The sequence below is a fragment of the Saccostrea echinata genome, unplaced genomic scaffold (genome assembly GCF_033153115.1).
Source record: "Saccostrea echinata isolate AGI-Se365-2 ecotype Australia unplaced genomic scaffold, CSIRO_AGI_Sech_v1 ptg000028l, whole genome shotgun sequence".
NCBI lineage: Eukaryota > Metazoa > Mollusca > Bivalvia > Ostreida > Ostreidae > Saccostrea > Saccostrea echinata.
In genome coordinates, this window is record NW_026889777.1 from 11,211,968 (window position 1) to 11,220,894 (window position 8,927).

Here is an 8,927-nt window from a genome sequence, read left to right on the forward strand (position 1 = left end):
ACGTTAAATGTGCCAATGGTATATTTAAAAATAACCAATTTTACAAAAAAGAAGATTTGATAAACTTGAGTGATGGATGACGAAACTTGGGTGTACTTTTTATAGCCGAAAAGGAAGATCAAGAATAAAATGTGGAATCAAAGAGAAAGCTGTTCTCCTATTATCGCAAAGAGAAGCAAGGGCTCCAAATATGTTTTATTAATTTTTTTCTATTCAAGAGGTCCAGTAAAATATGCACATACAGCCAAAGGAAGGATCATCAATAGTAACTTTTATTATTAAAATTTCACTCAGGAAAATTAAGCAGATTTTCTGCAAAGCAAGCTCAAATACCGGTCCCCGGAGTATTTTTCTGCACTTGAAAACGCTTCTGCAAATAAGCATAGAGAAATAAATAACATTTTGAAGAAAGGAATGTATACACAGCTTGGGCATCCCCCATATTGGCTAGATCTCAGCCATTGTGAGATCTTTTTTTTTCCAAAAACACTTGAAAGCAATCAAAGGAAGATTTTACAATTTCAGGTATATCATGGAAAGTGCTATTCATCAGTGTCTTTAGGGCATCCCTAAAGATGAGTATGCTGAGGTTTTCTGGTCATGGCTACGAAGAATTTAGACATGTGTAGATGTAAACAGGGAATGCTTTGAGGGATTGAAAGTATTAAGAATCTGCTTAACATACTTTCCCTATTTTTAGATGACCTTTTGCATTATTTATTGAACGACCCTCGTTTTTCAAGCTTTTGAGAATCCACTTCTGATTTTCACCGCTTCTATAATATGCTGTAGCACAATACTTCTGAAGTTTCTCCTTTACAGCAGTTAGTATTTTTGAGAAAAATAAAGACAGGGGATTGGTAGAGCATTTGCTGGAGCCGGCAATAAATCTTTGTTTGCAACAAATTGCTTAAACTTCCTGATGTTGTGAAAGAATTTGAAAAAAAAAATTATAATAGGATATCTATTTAAGAAAAACTGTTCAAAATTTGAAAGATCTAAATCATAAGCAAATTCAGTGAACTCCCAGTAAACTTGAAATAAAAGACACTACAGCTTCTGCCACATCAGTTTCATATTTAGATGTTTTACTAACTATAGACGATAAGGGCCAACTTACAACTAAATTGTATGACAAACGAGATGGCTTCAGATTTTCCATCGTCAAGTTTCCTTATTTACTAGAATGTACCACTATCACTTGCATATTGTTTCTGTTTCCTAACTCATTCGATAGTCGAAAGCATTCTCTGAGTGAGATCATTTTTAAACTGAGGCTGGCCTTTGACGGTACATATTGTCGTCGGCGACAATATGTACCTACCCTCACTGAACGTATTGTCGTTCATCAGTACATACTGTCGCCGCCTTAAAAGTTACACATGTACATTTAGTCGCTGGCGACATTATGTGGCTTACCCTCACTGCACATAATGTCGCCCCACAGATATTGCTGCTTAAAGATTTTTTGTTGTTGTTTTTTAGGTGGTTTTGTGAATGTAATTGGTGTGTAAATCACACTGACGTGTTTCGTCTTTTTCATAGTATGTCGATTAACTTTCGTAACGATTTTGTTTTAAATTTCACGCACAGAATGCAGATTTCAAAAATAACTGAAACTTTTCTGAAAGTGACCATGGTATCTAATATCATCGATTCTAGTTGCGAGTCTGCTATTTTAGACGAATACATTTTCGACATATCAAATTGAATTAGACAAAATCAGTTGTCTCTCTTAAAAAATAACTTCCGTAATGGTAATTCAGGAAAGTTTTTGCATTAAAGGTATATTTTTTCATTATTTTGGGAGCGAAATGCTTCATACTTTTTTTTTTATCCGAAAACTAACTTTAATTTTAACTATTGCCGAGATTTTTAACTTTTATTGCTGGGAATTAATTTCCGTACGATTAACTTCCGTAACGATATTTTTTCCCGAACTTTTAACTTAATTTCGGATTCATGTCAGACTTTATGAGTTATACTTAAGCGTTCTATACTGAACATCAGAAACAAAAAATTGGTCAAATTCAGTTTTATTTAAAAATAATAAGACTTTATCAAGCATTTACTTCCGTAACATTACGTTAAAATCAATGGTATATTAAAATTGTTTCAAAAATTAACAATACCATATTTGTGGACAATTCTTTATTTTCAAGTTCACTGATATGTCTTTTAGTGAATTATAATGTTCATTTTGCTATTTGAAACACTTATTTTTTTCATGTTTTATACCCTGAATTGGTCCATTTATCGTAGAATGACTTTAAAGTCTTTTTCATGGAATGTAACACGTTTACCCTCTTTGAGAAAATAAAATTATCATTTCACGTAATTTAATTCATAAATATTGGCAATATATTGAGTTAATGAAGATTTTTAACAATCTTGATAACATAAAAAAGACGTGTTTTAAATATTTATAATAAAAATTATTTTTGCATAGTTTGTGTCTTTACGAAATGTTATTGAAATGCCTGACTCATAGGAAATATAGCGTCTATTGCTAGATATAGCTTCTAGCAATATATGTAAAAATTCCGAATTTATTCAAAGCATAAATTAAATTATAAAGAGCGACTGTTCATATTTTCTTCTTGAAATTTATATTCCTTGAAAATAATTTTCAAAAATAAGTTGAGATGAAAATTTTATTAATAAATAATTCTCCTAAAGATTTTCATTGCTTGATTGCCTTTTGTACATGTTAAAGGTTATCCGACATAAGCGTAATATGGAGTTTAGTACACTATATACGAGGGTTGTTCGGAAGTTCGTGGACTACCTTCATAACTTTTTTACTGAATGTCATAATATATCCAAATTTGGAAGAAATATTTCTACAGTAAATTCAAATGATGTGTATTAATTTTTTAAAATATCATGGTTTATTGCAAACTTATTTAAACTTTAAAAATGCGAAAATCGGATCACGGAGCAGGTCAAAATTTTGTAATTTACAATCAAGACACGGAATAATGCCTGAAGTCATATCTTCTGTAAAATGACACAAAAAACGGAAAAATTCTAGACGTTCAAATTAAGAATTGTTTCATCGTTTCTGATTCCAAATTATGACATAATATTTGGCTTCGTTGAAAAGAAATCAGTTTCAGAAGATAGGTAGTCCTCATTGAAAGAAGGCAAAAAAGATGACGTCGTAGAACGTCACGGAGCAGCAGTTAACCGTACAATTTGTGTTGTACTCTGGAAAACTCCAGGAAAAAAACTCTTAAAATGCCGGATGAAGTAGGAAATATGTCAAAAGCGAGCCATATTTGTGTGTGTACATGGTACAAGCGGTATTTTAATTATAGACTATTCTGCTTAGACGATGGTGATCTGTGAGAAAACGGATAATCTGTAAAAATCCGTCAAAAACATTGAAAAGTTAGTAACGCCGTGCTAAGAGTTTGGTGCTTCACAGATGCTGATCTTGTGAAAGAAAACTTACGCAGTGAAAAAAATATAATATTGACAAACAAAATGATGCTACTGGAACAACTGTTAGCAAAATAGATTTCAGGTGATAGAGAAACGTTTTTAATGAATGCACTGGCAGTGGGCAGTACTGAGTGAAATGTATAGGGATAGTATTTTTGAGAACCTCATGTCGGTATGTTTTGACGTTACAGTGTTGTTGGGTTTACTCCATGGTTACAAAATGTGTTGATTCTAAAATTAAATAACATGAATTCTATTAAATCACATGGAATGAAACTTCACAATTAAACAAAATAAATATTTTTACATATGATAATGTGCTCATTTTAAATTTCTTGAAGATAGTATAACGAAGATTGGCGTAGTCCACGAACTCTCCGAACAACCCTCGTATTTGATACAAAATGATTGCAGGACCAAATAAATAAATCATTCCTGAATATCTCATGAACACATTAATTTTATCGATATACGAAATAAATAAAAGAAATTATCAAATTTCGACGATATTTGATTAATTAACAAAATTATTCTATTAATATTTAACACGATTACAATGACACAATGGAAATTATGTTATTCGATTTCCAATATCCAATTGGTTCAACATGTTTAATAGATAATGTACTTGCTGGTATTAAAATTCTGTTTACACAAAGAGAGCTTTTAACTGCACTTCATCTTTTCTTATCTTCACATACATCTGATCGATACAGGAAAGAAACTTGTAAGAAATAAGCATGAACAAATCACATAGATGTCATTTTTTCTTAAATGTTTTGGCGATGGCCATAGTAACTTAGACTTGAGCTTAGAGAATATGGGAGGATAAGGCGTGGGAAATGCCTCTAGCTTCAAGTGCATAAAATCAGTGTAGAACCAAACAACGTTATAATTTTAACACGTATGAAATTAGGATAACAACATTTTTTTCTGCAGAAAAAAGTATTCTTTAAGAAATATTCTTTGTTATAAAAATTGCCAATTTGGTAAATGAACCAAAAATATTAAAAAATCCGAAATATTATTTTTTCATTGAGACTTAATTTTGTTCTTTTTTTCAAAATCTCTTATTGATGGAATTAAAGAATGTTACAGTGCATATTTATCCCATATTTTTCACCTATTCGTCATACATGCCCCATTCACTATAACGATATCATGTTCTTTTCATTTGGAACAAACTTCATATTCCCATGTACTGCATTGATCACAACGTGATTAACTTGTGTGTTCTTCTTGATACCAACACTTAAGACAAGTGACTTTTGGGTATTTCCGAATAAATTCTCACTTGAAAAAGCAAATCTTTTTTGAAATCTAATTGTCCATAAATTTGATCTCATGTTTCCAAGCAACATACTTTGTGTAATTGTAGGCCACCGACTATCTTACCTGGATAATTAGGGATAAAAGTTCAACTCCTATATATAGATCGTAGTGATATTTTAATTTATTTGACATTAATATAAGCAGGCAGGTGTGTGAATCTAACAACTGTCGAGTTTGGTACAACCTCATGTCATTTGAATGCTTTGCCCTATACTTTTATACCTTCTAGGAATTTTCAGACTCATAAATTCAGCTTCTTTTCACAAGCTTTAACCAAGTGAATTTAAATTCCTTTGTCCGACATCTGTAACAAATTTTTAAAAATTCAAGTCATCAGGACTGATATCTCGAAGACTTTGTCGATACATGTGTACCCATTCGCGTTGTATTTATAAGAGAAACAAAATTTTATATATATTTTAGGTATGACTTTTATAAGGTAGATGTAACTTTCTTTGTGGAATTCGTACATTTCATCAACTCTCCAGTGAGTTTTATATTAGGTCAAGGTTAAAATTATAGAGATTAAATTCATTAAGGATCATTTCATTCAAACATTGATCAACTAACTCATTATTTTACAGTAGCAAACATTCATAAATATTATTTATTAACAGGCAAAAATTCCTTTTAGACAAGGAATACCACTGTATTTAGTACAAATTTCTGTGTCTTTCTTTAAATACAAAAAATAATAATAATTAGAATTGTTATTTCAACATTGTAAGGTTGGCCTTGCAGGAGTCCATGCATCTGGTAAACTGGTCATTACAAAACTCCCGGCATCTTTTCTCAAAGGGATGTCCTTCGCATTTGTAGTAAGCTTGGCAACCCCTGAATATTTCTGTACACTTGTAACAAGGGCCTTCTCTTTCTTCGCCGTTCACATGTACAACAGCGACAAGTAAACATGCGATCAAAATCATTTTTCTCAAAATAGGAAACATTCTCCTAGTTCCAGAACCTGCAAACAAAAATTTACAGCATTGTTGACATCAATACATTTTTAAAGGTTTTCCTTTTGAGGAATTTAATGATAAACAAGCATTCTGAAAATATTGCATTAGCAATACTAGTCCCCTACCAGCAAGTGTAATTTGGTTCCCGTTAAAAATTGAAAATGCCATAAATCCGTCAAACATTAGTGAAGCGGAACGAAATGCAAACATGATCTATAACTCATCAAGGTAAAGTACATACCAAAAATCAGCTCAATATCAGCAAGTGTATAGAAAAAATTGCGAAAAACCCTGAAAAATTGAAAAGTTCATAATTCCGTCAAAAATCATTGAAGCGTAACGAAATGCAGACTTGATCTGTAACTCATTAAGATTCACTCACATACCAAAAATTAGCTCAATATCTGCAAGCGTTTAGAAAAAGTGCGGAAAACCAAGTGGGACAAACTGACGGACAGACAGAGGGACAGACAGACGGACAGACAGACAGACGGACGGACAGACTCAGAGGAAACCTATAGTCTTCTCCGGTTTCATCGGAAGGGGACTAATAAGTCATTATATAACATTGATAATTCCAACTATGAAAATATCCAATTTTATATATACAACAAAACGGGAAAAAACACAATTGGAATGAATGCGATGTAATGTAAATGAGGCTGGTTCAATTTTTTTTTCTGATACAATTAATTAATATAAATTTTCTGTAAGAAGTTAAATACCAAATGTTTATATGCATATATAGTTTATATTGAACATTTGAATGTTGATCAAAGAAAATCTAGTATTCTTTACTTCTTTTTTTTTCTTTCATTTTAAATAAAACATGAAGTTTCAAAAGAAAGTTAATTGAGCTTTACTTTAAATTCTACGGAGTATAGTTTACTACGATGACCGATATGGGCCGGGGCAAAAAGTAACAACGAGTTGTGTTTGATTTGCCGGCAATTCTTAGATGCTGGCAAAAAGTAACCACGAGTTGTGTTTGATTTGCCGGCAATTCTTAGATGCCGGCAAATCTCCGGTACATGCAATGGCAATTCTTATACGTAATATTTAATTTATATGCCAGAGGATATCAAGTTAAGTCAAGTCAAGTTAACTTAACAGGGCAAATGGTTTGAAAAAAACCAGAATACTGAGAGAAGTGAGGGGGGAAAACGCATATAGACATTGTTTAAGGGGTTTCCAGACCCTTGCACTCCACATAAAAGCATAATATCCTTTAAAATTCATACGAACACATATTTTATTTTATCTTCAATAGTTGTGTTAATTATTTTAATAACAAAGCTAGTGTTCCCTCAAATACATAATGAACGCTGTGCACGCTGCCTGTTGATTGACGGCACAGCTACATGTAGTCAATTGATTAGATGTTTAAAAAACCTGCCTGGTTCATAAACTACCAAACTATCATAAACACTTGTGAGGATGATCATGAGAGTACAGGAAATCTGAATTTGTATTGTCCGTTTTTATCTAGGCTCCACCATATCCTAGTCAAAGATTATGAAAAACTGTTTAAAGACAGTGAACGTAACCCAGACTAGTGTTGAAATAGCACCCGGTCCCCACCCCCATCCCCCGTTATAGACTTCTTTTAATTTTCGGGGAGGCTGCCTTGTAGCCAGTTAAATATCTTGACTTCGCTTTGATATGTCATAAATAATGCCACGTGTTGAGTGAAACTGCTTTGTTGTTGTTTTTGGTTTTCTGTTTTTGTCAAACTCTTTGCCCAATTTAAGATAACTTGACTTCTGAAACCTCTATATCCTCTGGCAATTTAATTAAATATTTTAAATAAGAATTGCCGGTATCTAAGATTTGCCGGCATCTAAGAATTGCCGGCAAATCAAACACAACTCGAGGTTACTTTTTGCCGGCATCTAAGAATTGCCGGCAAATCCAACACAACTCGTGATTACTTTTTGTCCGGCCCATATCGGCCATCATAGTTTACCAAATGAAAAAAAAGTGAAAATATCGACCAATTACCAATCTTAAAAAACCTATACAAAGCTATGAAAATGTCATAAAACACGGACCCATAGAAATTACAGAGGTGGGATCAGGTGCCTAGAAGGGGTAGGCATCCCCTGATGACAGGTCACACCCGCCGTGAGCACCATGCGTTTCGCTAAAGCGTTTCAGTGAGGAAGCAAAATAACACAGCCTTCAAAAGCTCACACAGACATAAGAATGGTATCTATCGATCTGCTTACTGGTATTATTTCTACCCTATGTCTTATATTCAGCTCTTATTATAGCAATAAAATTACGTCATTCAGTAAATAAATGCAATCTTTTAAACGTTTGACTTTTATATTTCAGTATCAACTTTTGAATTAATATATCTGTATGTTTTTATTTATTTATATATTTATTTATTTATTAATCTACTCTACTTCTGATCAGCTGAAAAAATATTGCTATGGCCTTCATAAACTTACCTAAAGAAACAGGTTCGAATATATTCATCAAACTTTAGAGGTTTTGCTAATGAAATCCAAAGCCTCAACTTATATATAATGTAAAATTATAACCAGTATAAACCGATAAATTATTCAAATATATTTTCCTCGCCAATTTCAGTGGTATTGACATTTAAACTTCCTGTTGACAACATTTAGTATTTGTAGTTGATTTACACTTCTATTTTTATGTCAAGTCATTTTGTGTATTTATGACAGCATGAATCGCGAAGCCTGGCATTTTATATGGTCCTAAGTATCAAATAATGATTGCCTGATTCATGAGCAGATGTTGCTTGCCCTTTCAATTATAGATATAGATAAATATTCATTCATAAGAATATATCTGACCGTTCTGCAGAGATATTTGATAGAGAGGTACACAATGAAAGGACGAGCATATTTTTTTCTACTTGTATAACATTAAAATTGCAAATGCAGTACACAGATATTCTTCTAGTTTAAACATAATTTCATATAAAGAATCCAAGAAGGGGAGGAGATAGGAATAGGGTAAATACACTGCATTTCAAGGTCTACTGAACAGAGTTTCGGGACAGGATTCTCAGCTAGAATATATATTTTTATGAATAAATTAATATTTTAGGGGGTACCATATGGATTGAAATTCACTTCGGTTAAAGCATGAATTCATTATAAGTGTGTGCTTTAAGACCTTTTTCTGAAGACATTATGAAGCAGCCAATAATGA

At 32.4% G+C, this 8,927-nt stretch overlaps 1 long non-coding RNA gene across 1 annotated transcript; it reads right to left on the bottom strand.

Annotated features, from left to right (window-relative positions):
- Positions 1-5,372: 5,372 nt before the first annotated feature.
- Positions 5,373-8,301, bottom strand: LOC133193747 (uncharacterized). Its single transcript, XR_009721999.1, has 2 exons — positions 8,195-8,301; positions 5,373-5,743 (listed from the first exon to the last, which is right to left on the bottom strand). It is a non-coding gene; the product is annotated as an uncharacterized LOC133193747 (long non-coding RNA).
- Positions 8,302-8,927: the final 626 nt, after the last annotated feature.